General features: G+C 35.9%; 1 non-coding gene across 1 annotated transcript; it reads left to right on the top strand.

The window, feature by feature from the left end:
- The first annotated feature begins 645 nt into the window (after positions 1-645).
- Trnaw-cca lies at positions 646-717 on the top strand. Its single transcript has one exon. It is a non-coding gene; the product is annotated as a tRNA-Trp (tRNA).
- The last annotated feature ends 12,383 nt before the right edge of the window (positions 718-13,100 follow it).

Genomic DNA, 13,100 nt, shown 5'->3' on the forward strand with positions numbered 1-13,100 from the left:
TAAACAAAGTAAATAACTAATTAAGATCTTACGTATTCCATTGGATAATATTAGTAGCTTTCTAAGGAACTACCTAAAAATGCGTCAAAATACACAATTGTTTTGTAAAAAAGTTTAAAAACCATAGTTCAAGAGTTGAGAAGAGTTCTGAGTTGTTTTAACTAAGTTTTAGTTATCCACTAAATCATAAGAACATAGTTGTAGTATGTATAACCATTATCAATCATTTCATAGTTTTAATCTTAACATTCGCTTTAAAAATATGTCGTAACCAAATATTCGGCCGAATGTTCGGTTCGGTAAGAACTGAACCGAATGTTCGGCCGAATATTCGTATTCGGCAAAGTCCATAAGTCCATATTCGGCCCATCTCTAATAACAAGCAAGCAAATTTCTGTCCTAATCCCAAGTATTCAAGTTAAGTGTCAATATTTGTGTTAGAAATCGTATTCTATAATTTCTTATTTTATAGTCATTAAAACATTTACAGACAAAAATATCATAATCATAACCAATGAATGTCTGAAACCCACACAATACAGCGAACTAAAAATAACCCGCAGATCAATGCTTCCACGGCACGTCACTAGATGACGTCACCGCGGCGCGCGCAACCTGTTGCGCTATTTGGCCAGCTCTCACATCGACTCCGTGGCGCAACGGTAGCGCGTCTGACTCCAGATCAGAAGGTTGCGTGTTCAAATCACGTCGGGGTCAAACTGTACATTTTTTGTATTATTTGCTTTTTTAATGAATTTTCTTTTTTTTTATTTTCCAACCATCTTTTTTATTTTTTATGTATTTAACATTTTTTCAGACACGTTACATATTATTTAAAGAGAATACTATTCAAATAGGTAAGTACTTTACTTTACTATTCAAATGAAATAGTAAAGAAATAAATCATTTAAAAATGTTATAGTCAAAAGTTTATAAAGTACTGACACTACTGACATAATTATCTTGATAATAAATTAGTATTTACCGTTGCATGTATTCATGTCATGTGTCAAAAATAAATCACAAAATTGGATGCCTATAGTGCCTACCAAAAGACCAACACACTAATATTAATTTTATGAGTACCAATGGACACCTGTTGGGGTCAAAAGAAAGCAAAATATGTCAGATAAATAAATAAATCAATAAATTATATAGTAAGATTAACATAATCTATAAGCGTAAGCTTACAAGGAAAGTGTTAAAATAAATATTCAAATTATGCTATAAAAGTTAACACATCACACTCATGTCGAGAATTCTATAAAATCATTCAACCTCAGAGGAAAAAATTCTATTCAACCATGTCGTTTTCACTGTAGATGTAGATTAGACTTATTTTCCGGTCTGGCCTAGTGATAGTCACCCTTCCTGCTAAGACGATTCTGGGTTCTATAAGTTCTATTCCCGGCGAGGGCAATTATTTACGAGAGGAGCGATATTTTGGTCCTTAGTCATGGACATTTTCTATGTTACAATAAGTGATTGTATATTATATAATTATATCATTGTCTGAGTATCCAGAACATAATATTTCTTGAGCCTAGGAACTATGTCAATTCGAAAGTCCTTAGGTAAGTTTATGTTTATTTTATTTTAATACGTGAAATAAATAATTATATATTTATTGCTGCTATGACTCATAATACTGAGATAAACTTCTTAAGGATGATTCTCATAACGTAACATTCATTTCAACAACCAATAAACATTAACCGACGACTGTTGTATGTACAGAGTAAAAAAAACCATACTCCTGAGATAAATGCAAATTAGTTGCGATATTCAGACATTCGACTTTATCGTAAATACTATAAGAGATAAGTCTACCAGGATCATAAAATGAAATAACTAAGGCTTAAGTTATTCATAGGATTATTCTTTACGATTTTCTACAATAGCCGTTTCGACAGTTTAATATTGTTTACGGCCTCTTAAGAAAATAATACTTTTTAACGACTTTTATTAATATCGCAAAGATTATACACCTCATAAAATCTGGAAGAAAGTTATAAAATATGTGCTGTGAAAATGTAATGTGTAATTTGCATGTTTATTTCTTACTGCTGGTATAAATTTATAATCTTATACTTTTAAACGAGCAATTCTTGTATATTTATTTATTTATTTATTTATATATTTATTTTATTTACACTGACGATCTCGGAAACCGCTCTAACGATTTCGCAGAAATTTGTTATGTGGGGGTTTTTGGGGGTGAAAAATCGGTCTAACTTATCCTTAGGTCCCGGAAAACGCAAATTTTCGAGTTTTCATGCGTTTTTCTTCGCGCGCCATCTCGTGTGCAGTAGTTGTACTGTTAAGACAGAATTCTTTCGGTCGATGTAAGTACTATTTATTGCAAACACTAGATGGCGACACAGGTCAAGGCTAAAACGAATAGAAAATACACTATTTGAGTTTTTGTGGCGAAATGCGCGCCATCTCGTGTGGAGTAGTTGTGTTGTTAAGGCTGAGAATTCTTTCGCTCGATGTAGGTACTATTCATTTTTGAACTAGATGGCGACACATGTCAAGGATACGAAACAGAACTGAGCGAAGCTCGGTTGCCCAGATATTAATTGTTTAATTAGATTAGTAAGTTACGTGACTTTGTAAATTTTTTGAATACTTAAGCACTATCTTGTGAGCATTTCGGGATCACCTGTAAGCCCGCAAGAGTTGATATTAAATCAATAAATCAATAAAAACTTGAACAGTGCAGTAGCTACATATTACTCGCATCGATTTTAATATGTATTACAAAGAATGTACTCATAAATGTGTTCTCGGTCAATTCTTAATAAAAATAATTCATAGACAAGCTGTGTCTAGAGTGGCTGGCCTCGCGGGTCTAGATTTTAATGGGACCTGTTAGCTAAATAATAATAGCAGATATACTAGTTTTATTTATCAAACCACTTTTTGGACTGACACTCGTTCATACGGACTGCAACCAATGTTTGTTTTCTATCGCGCAGAAACGTCTACGAGCTATGCTATGTACGTATTTTTAAATTAAAGGAATAATGGAAAACCACCCTAAGTGCGTTTTCACATTATCCGATCCGATATCGGATGTCGGACCGATATCCCATACATTACAGACGCCATCTTGGATTTTTTCTATTGAAATCCTTCCGACATCCGATATCGGATCGGATAATGTGAAAACGGCCTAAGGCGTTTAAAGAATTGAGGGAAGGTATGGATAAATTCGCACACATCCAGCAGGCCTCCGTGGCTCAGTTGGTGAGGGCGATGGCTCCGGCAAGCATAGGTCGCAGGCTGCCAGAGGAGTGAATTTTTAAATTTTTCCTTTTTTTTTTAAATGCATTCCCACACAAGTTGGGTTGCAATTCGTCCGTCAGAACAACATGTACCCAGGTAAAGTAACAGGGAGTATCTCTTGAGGGGTAAAATGAAAAATTTAAAAATTTATTCTAAGCCTAGCAGCGGCGGCTGCTCGTTACCAGCCGACTCCCACAGGCTTGCCTAAAATTGATTACTAGTAAAGTACCTAATGTAAAAGAAGGTTTCTTTTTGCTCAGTGTTGCATAGGAGAAACTTTCACCAGCCGCCACTGAAGCCTAGTGGCACGGTTCCAGACGTTTCTAATCTAGAGTAAAAAAATGAAAAATTACCCCGCGCTTCAGTGTTACCTCAGGATGTTACACGCAAAGCATAAGGTTTCTAAACACACACAAACAAAACACAGCAGCCAAAAGTGTGTCGATGAGGCTACTCTGAGGATGATGATAGTAATGGTATTGTCACACTAATGACAAAACTGTGACTCACAATAAGAAGAAGCCCCATTATTCTGTTCGACCGCAACTCATTGCGGTGGCGGCTGCGGCCGCAGGCGTGGGAACCGGGGAATGGATTTTATTATTCTATTGATTGAATATTTTATTTTTTATGAAACATATTAATAATATTTTTACCACGCTGGTGGCTAAGCAACGACCCGCCTGTAGGCTATATCACTACAGTGACAATGACACTGACAATTCAGTTCCTATTTCTGGGTTGATCAGTATAACATTGTTACTCAGCGTCAATATTTCCTTGTTGAACAGGCAATGAACGGCTAAGTGTCACTGTCAGGCGACTATTGTCACTTGTGACATAGGCCACTGGTGGTAAGAAGTAGCAACCAACAATAAACTGTTACCCCCTTTTTCATTAAAACATTCATTCATAAAATATTGCTAATTGAAAGCCATAATTTTTCACTTTTTTTTTGTAAAACGCTTACATGATAATACTAAAAAATTAAAAATCACAAATTGCGATACTTATTAGCCGGTGCTGTATAGTTTCTTTGTACTTCTCATTCATAAACTTGTGTCTACTATATCTCAGCTAATTTCCTCAGTGGCCCTCAGAGCGTGAAATAGCAGCGTCTGCGCCGTGGGAACACTACTCAACCGTACCAGATGAGGGCCTACCTACGGTGAACCACTCCGTTTCTTAAACAAAGTGACCCGTTTTAATTGCTCTTAAACGATTACGACCACCGGCATTGACCCGCAGGAGTCGCAACACTATTGTTATTGAAATTGATTTTATTTCAAATTGAAAATGATTTTTGGTTTGAAATTATATTTTAATTGAAATAAACGACAGCTGCCGGCGTATCATGCTTTCAATTTTATCGTTTATCCACGTGGAATAGACATCCCGGCGTATTATGATTCCAATTTTATCACTTATCCACGTGGATAAAGCATCCGTCACGCTTTGGCAAGTATGTCAGTGTGAGAGTGACAGTTGTCTTATCCACGTGGACAAGTGATAAAATTGGAAGCATGATACGCCGGCTGTCACTCTCACACTGACATAATATTTGCCAAAGCGTAACGAAAAACTCTATCCACATAGATAAGTGATAAGTGATTGATAAAATTGAAAGCATGATACGCCACCGATATATAATTTGATTTAAAAGTTGATTACAAACAAATTCTTATGCGCACTGCCAAGGAGTGGAATTCCTTGCCCGCGGCTATATTTCCGAGCTCATCCATACTAATATTATAAATGCGAAAGTAACTCTGTCTGTCTGTCTGTCTGTCTGTCTGTCTGTCTGTCTGTCTGTCTGTCTGTCTGTCTGTTACGCTTTCCCGCTTAAACCACGCAACCGATTTTGATGAAATTTGGAACAGACAATCTTTAGACCCTGAGCCAGAACATAGGCTACTTTTTATTTCGAAAAAAAGGGATGAAGGGGTTGAAAAAGAGGTGGAAAGTTTGTATGGGATTTCTTAATTTTAAATGATAAAACCATGAAACTTTATATTTTAGCACTTGATAAGAAATCATTAAACATATATTTAAAGTCACATACAGGTCGAACGTGATTAATTAACATTATTTTTACCTTTAAAATAAACATGGTGGGAAATAAACATTAACTAAAAGCGGGTAGATTATATTTATTTGTCTACCCCGAACATTTATATAAATTAATATCGGGTAGTTTTGTGTTGTTTACATCTCTGGTGACATTTTGCTGGGACGTCAGTCTTCCGCGACCACGGCCAGTGCAACCTGGCCGAAACGTTGGGAAAAAAGGTAAAAATAATTTTAATTAATCGCGTTCGACCTGTATGTGACTTTAAATATGTGTACAAAGCGCGAGAACTTAAAGTGTTATATCATTAAACATCTTGATAAGGGATAGGGATAGGGATAGCGATAGGGATAGCAAAAGGGAAAGCGATAGGGATAGCGATAGGGATAGCGATAGGGATAGCGATAGGGATAGCGATAGGGATAGCGATAGGGATAGCGATAGGGATAGCGATAGCGATAGCGATTGCGATAGCGATTGCGATAGCGATTGCGATAGCGATAGCGATAGCGATACGGATACGGATACGGATAATATGGGTATCGTTAGCGGGATACGGATAATCGGTCGGCGATCTCTTACAATCAATGTGCTCTAAGACGATCGTTGTTTGCTTGATTGAATATTACGTTTACGATAAGTATAAGCAAAATGTAAAAAATTGTAAGGGATAATAAAAAAAAGTATTTTTTACCCACCGATCATAGTGTCGAAATACGGGCTATGTGGGATGTTTATAAAGGTTTCCCCAGCGTATATAGAATTACCTACGCTGTGGTCGATGTGTAATATTTCTACAATCATTGCAAGCAAAAGTATTATGTGCAATCGAAATAATCGCAGATAAATATACCTACAGAGAAACCTACGGTCCCTACGGATCCAAATGAAAATCTTAATGAATACTTTTATTACGCGGGCGAAGCCGCGGGTAAAAGCTAGTATTCTTATAACCCGGCAACCTTTAAATCCAGGGTGAACAGCAGGCATCTTCTGGGCGAGCTCACTCCATCGTAGGCCACGTCCTTGCCTTTGGCCAGTCTGTGGCCAAGAGTAAACCCATTTATAAATTAAAAAGAATGAAGAGTAGGAGGCACAGGGAAAGAAAAGGGAGCCATTTTATCTATAATGCCGTTTCAAAGACAACTCAAATGACGAAGATGACGGTTCTTAATATTGTCTTCGGTTACCGCGATAAGTTACTCATGAAATAATTCTATAGTTTTATTTCATGATGGTTCTTATTTTCACGGATTCGGATGTAGTGCGAGGCCGCTCTTATTAGTGTTTTGTAAAGCATCGGTAATCTATATAAGGCGATTCGTTATCTTAGAAAAATATACTGATAAGATAATATTGGGTTGAGCCTTAATAACTTTAATAAGCTTTCTTAACAAAAACATTATCAGATACAAAATCAACGGTGTACATTGGTTTAATTAAGCATATTTCCTTAAATTCCTCACACTAACTCAAAGACGAATTCTTTGACCAACCTCAAAAAAAATTGAACCATACCTCTATCAAAATAATATAAAATTTCCAGTGCAGACATTTGACAGGTCACCCGGCCTAGCCAACGTGACAATCGTTGACGCTACGTGGCGTGGCGTTCGAAATGTAGTCTGGCTCTGTCGCACCAATGCGCAAGAATGAAAGAGATAGATAGCTACACTGAGAGAAAATACAACCAGTTTTCATGTTCGTTCAACAAGTTTTTTGGTTAAAATAGCGCCTACGTGCTCTTTGGTTCAACCAATCAACAAGTCGATTTTATAAAAACAACCTGACACATATTGTTTTAAACATACGTTTGGCTGATTCAAACGGATAAACCGCAACAAGTCGAACTTGTTAAGGGGCTACTAAAGGAGCGACTGACAGCTCATAGGCCACGCTTGTCAATTACCTCAGCCCCCGCAAGCACGCACACATAGAAGCGCCGAAATGCGTTCCGCGGAGCAATAGCCCAGCTAAAGCTCCATCTAGCTTCATAAATGTAAACTACAACTATCGGCAGTCAGCCAAAGAAAAATATTTCGGCAAAATGACATTGACAATTTCACGCTTCACAGATGGCGTTGTAACTAATATTGTATTCAATTCATTCGCCCAATGTCAAATAACAAAACGAATGGTTCTTAATGTTTCTATCAAAGCTACTATACGTTACTATAGCTTATGGAGTTTTTTCTACACTCCATATTATGCGCCTTAGAAGATTTATAGAGACAGCTATAATATCTATATTAACGAATTATTCTTGGGTATAGGTTTAAGTAGTTTATTTAACCCCTCTTACAAATAACATTTCCTTGCTACCTAGGTATCTAAATCGCGTTGTATTTTTTTTATTGTTTTGCAATACTTACTTTACTTACCCTTTGGAATATACCATACGTTCTGCAACACTGCTAGCCCCGTGATGTAGGTAAGTGCGTTTTCACATTATCCTATCCGATATCACATGTAGGACCGATATCCCATATATTTACGCCGTCATCTTTAAATTTTTCCTTGTACTTCTTTCCTATATCCGATGTCAGATTGGATAATGTGAAAACGCACTACGTACCTACAGCGAGTCACTAGCCCTGCAATTCCCGTTTAGTTTGTACATTTGGATCACGTCTCTGATTTGGATAAAAATTGGTAGGCTGATAGTCCATGATGCTGAGCAAGATTCACTAGGTTTCCCAAAATGTCCTAGATTGATTGTATGAAACTTTCCTTTTTTGTTACCGAAAATGCATAGAAATCTGGTAACAACAAAGGAAGGTTCTTGCTCAGCATCATGGACTCTATCAGCCTACCAATTTTTATCCAAATCGGAGACGTGATCCAACTGTACAAACTTAATGGGAATTGCACAGCCGGCCTCTTCACCATTTTTTAGTTCTATTTTTCACACCCGTGGCGCAGCAGCTACCAGATCTTGCTATGCCACTATGCGAATACAGGTGATGCTATACGGAAACGGTCTAAGGAAACCTCTAGATTTGAAATTAATGAAAATTGGCGTAATTTACAGATTTTGCAAGAAAAAAACACTTCATTTTAATAACTGTCAAAATTAATTTTCTGAACTTTTTGCTGATACGGAATTAATATGAAATTGAGTCTCACTCAATTGTTCTAAAATGATCAATGGACTCTATTGTCAAATTAAAGGTGACAGCTAGTAACTAGAGTTGCCAAAAGCAACTGAGTAGCTACTGACGCCACGGCCAACTCATTTATTTACTTTACATATTTTTATCAGACTTAATAAAATTTTAATTCAAAATGTTCATGTTTCTCGAACAGTTGTCCCTTATGTTTTATTTCTGAATGGTATATAGTACCTACATTACGATACAAGTGCAGAAACTCGTGTCGAATTTTTGACAGCTTGTTTAGGATTTCCTCTTCGCACGTGTATCGTACGATGTTTTTCAGTGCCTACCCTACATATGACCCTTTGAAATTTCGACCTGACAGAAATAGCCTGGTATGCGAACTTGTTCTGAAAAACACCATACATGTAATAACTGAAATAGTAGGTACATTATTAACATTTGGCATTTTCGCGAGAATAATCACCAAAAATATTTTTTCTAAGGTAGGTAAAATTTATGGTTTTCCTACTCAGAATCACGAGCCCTTTCGATCTGGGGCAAAAAACAAGAGATAAAAAAATGGTCCCGAAATTTTCTATTATTTCGCATACTTTTCACTTTGTAACCGCAGCACAAAGTGTTTGAAAAATGGTAACGAAGTGGGAAAAATTAAGTTTTTTTTGCAAATTCAACAAGCTGCAAATTCCACTTCATGCCAATTAAAATTTAAGAAAATTCATCTCTAGGTATACAAATTCGTCATTTTAACACAACATGCTGCAAATACTTTTTTTGCAAATGCAACATTTCAGAAATTCAACTTCTGGCTGGACACCACCTCAACTCACTGGCACCTCAGATACTACGCGAAGACCAATCAACATAGACTTACATTAGATTATAATTATATTGTCTTCGGTTAGGACGATAGTTATTTATTACTCATGAAATAAAACTAGCTTTTAATGTCGTCGTCGGAAAACATCAGGATATATTTATAAGTAAATTAATTATACGCGATTTAATCTCTTTTCATTCTTAGAAAGAACGTTGAGTTTGCGGACCCTTCATTGTTACACGGATCCGAATTAGGGTCCATGTAATGAACGTCCGTGTACCCGTGTTACGTCGTATGTCCAAATTCATGGAATTTAATTTTGAAATGAATATTGCTAATCACAACAATAAATTGCTGTAATATTTAAAAAAAAAGATGATAATTGCTTATTATTAACAATAAATATGGCAGGGATGGAACTTGGCAGGAAGAAGAAGTAATAGCTTGTATAATTAATTAATTATGCAAGCGCTTATTGTTATGATTTTTTAATGTAAGGTACAGCGGGGCAAATCTCGACTGGGGGCAAATGTAACTGGTCCATTTTTTTCATGTTTTACAATGCTTGAATTATTAATTAGAGTGTCCACTGGGGGCGATACGGGATTTTGTCACTAAAATACCGGTTGAAAATAAGAATTTTCTGAATTCGAACGCGTGAGACTCAAAAGCTGGCCCGCTTATATATGGTAGGCGTGTGCAGTGGATCTATGTAGAACTCATCATCATGTATGTAATAAATAAATTAAAAGTATTATTCATATTAGTATGCAAAAAAATAAAAGTATTATTCATATTAGTATGCAATATTCAACACAATGTACATTGTTATGAATAAAATAAATGAAATAAATAAATGAAATGAAATAAACGTTTCTTAGAAATAAACAGATTTTTTTTTATCATAATATAAAATGGATCAGTTACAATTTCCCCCCAGTCAAGATTTGCCTCTCTGTACCTTACCTGGTACTATGATTATAACAGATACACCCATTTTAGACTAGCGGTCCCGTATGGTATCACTTAAATTCATTTGATTGAATTGATTGAAGTTTGTGTGTCTTGTAATTCGATAAAAGCTACTAACATTACGTACACTTTGTTTTATTGTAAATTATTAATTTTCTGTATTTACATTACAATTAGGGAACAAATCAAATTATTTTATTGAATATTTTTCGATTTGTTTTTTTTTTTTTTTCAAGTAGTCACACTAGTTCACACTACTATATATAAATTATAAATTTAAATAGATATCATACACGAAAGAAAAAACGACAGGGCCCACCAGGGGCCACTGGTGGCTGAGCCGGGAATCGAACCCGGGTCTTCAGCTTACGCGGCTAACGTCCTTACCACTAGACCACTCGCCCGCCCCCGGTGGCGCCCCCGGCTATATTTAAATTTTATTTAAATTTATAATTTCTTTATTTACATTAATTATCGCCTAGCCAACTTACTCCGAAGATGGGGTAGGTTAACTAAGAGTCTGGAGTTTAGAAAATCGAATAGATACGTGTTATAATTCCAAACAAATACTTGCGTCAAAAATAAAGGGTTTAGAGACCCGAATAGTTCTTCTATCTGTAACAACAATTATTTTCATTACAAACATCAAAGATATATGAGCTGAAGCCAAAAGTTAGTCAACTATCCCCGGTCTCCCCTAACCTACTTTTTAGGGTTCCGTAGTCAACTAGGAACCCTTATAGTTTCGCCATGTCTGTCTGTCCGTCCGTCCGTCCGTCCGTTAGTACTAGAAAGCTGAAATTTGGTACCAATATGTATATCAATCACGCCAACAAAGTGCAAAAATAAAAAATGGAAAAAAAAATGTTTTATTAGGGTACCCCCCCTACATGTAAAGTGGGGGCTGATATTTTTTTTCATTTCAACCCCAACGTGTGATATATTGTTGGATAGGTATTTAAAAATAAATTAGGGTTTACTAAGATCGTTTTTTGATAATATTAATATTTTCGGAAATATCGCTCCTAAAGGAAAAAAAGTGCGTCCCCCCCCTCTAACTTTTGAACCATATGTTTAAAAAATATGAAAAAAATCACAAAAGTACAACTTTATAAAGACTTTCTAGGAAAATTATTTTGAACTTGATAGGTTCAGTAGTTTTTGAGAAAAATATGAAAAACTACGGAACCCTACACTGAGCGTGGCCCGACACGCTCTTGGCCGGTTTTTATTAAATGTAGTCTAACATGTCTACCTATTACATAATATTATGTTGAAAATGTCTGTTTGTTAATAAATAATTATAACAGATTTTTATAGTATTTTCTTACTTTTACCAGGGGCGGCTCACTCCGCGCTTTTATCGCCGCGCTACATGTACATGTCGGCGGCCGCGAATTCGCGGCCCATTCAGTGGTGACGACTTTCGCGCCGCGCAATAAAATTCAATGTCGCCTGCTCGCGTGCGGTCCGTTTGTTAATGCAGGTAAAAAATTAGAATGGCGGCATTTTGTGGACATCAAAGGAGTGAGCCTTCTGTACTTGTACTATTATACATTCTGTGCTTTTACCTCTGTGCGAGGCTAGCGGTCTCATATGGTACCAGCAATCATTCCAAAAACCGAAGGTCACACATTTTTTTACTCAAATATTGTTACCTTTAGTCAAATAAACCATAGATATATTTAAAGAACTACAAACATTGGATTTAACAAAAAACACTCACTCAATGGGGCTAAGTATCTTGATTGTGTACACTTATGAGGACACCGTGAATCAATATACATTTTAAATAAAGAATAACGATTAAATGGCGGTATGGTCTCAGTCGTTGGAGGTATTCATACAGTACCTGTACAAGATAAAATATACTGCTGTGTATAATGTATAATACAAACTATGCCAAGCATAACCAAATAAGGATGTAATTCTGAAAATAAGTGATTGAAATAAACAATTTGGTAGTTATGTTGTTTTATTTTATATGTATTCAAGGAGATGAAGAATACAGGTATGCTATGTGCAAATTTCTTTTTTGATGATTTTTAATTGCAAGAATCCATTTGACCTCAATGGTCTGGAATCCAATTAAAATCGTAGGCAAGCTCGGGTGCCAAGTAAATGATATTATAAGATTAGGAATAATAGGAATGCATCCTTATAATTAACGTAACTAAGAAAACACCGTGTAGAATATTCATATGTCTTGAGAGAATCTGTATCTCTCTCAGTTTTTCTCACTCAGAAGGTGGATCTTCAACACGTCTCGGGTAGTCCGGCGGTTCCTCTTTCTGCAGCCAAGATGAAAGCGAAACCTTGTCCTGATTGTTGACATTTAACTGAAAGTTTAAAGAAATTTAGTAGGTAGTAAAATCACGTTTTTAAAACAAAGATGTCAAATCAGGTAAACAGCTGAACATAAAAAAATCTCTTTAATCGAACTGAAAGAGAGAGAGGCTTTATAACAACAAAAATAGGGTGTGAAATTATTGAGGAATTCGATACGACTGGACGATAATTTCAAGAACAGAGGATTGAGGCCCAAATTAATAAGTAGTTATGACTTATGAATGCTAATTGTTACCAGAACTGGTTTCAGATAATACGTATGTTGTCCCATAAACATAGTAAAAAATCTAGGTATTAGGAATCCTTTTACTCAAAAACTGTCCGTAGTTGAAGCTGTAGACAGATCCTTAGTCATTAACATATTATCTTCATCAATTTTCACAGCTAGGTAGTACCTATCTAGTACGTATAGAGTACCTATCTCTGCTGACATTAGAATCCCCTTAGTCAAAGTCCAATCCATCAGAAAGGTATTAATTTTATT

The sequence above is a fragment of the Leguminivora glycinivorella genome, chromosome 16 (assembly GCF_023078275.1).
Source record: "Leguminivora glycinivorella isolate SPB_JAAS2020 chromosome 16, LegGlyc_1.1, whole genome shotgun sequence".
In the NCBI taxonomy this organism is placed as follows: Eukaryota; Metazoa; Arthropoda; class Insecta; order Lepidoptera; family Tortricidae; genus Leguminivora; species Leguminivora glycinivorella.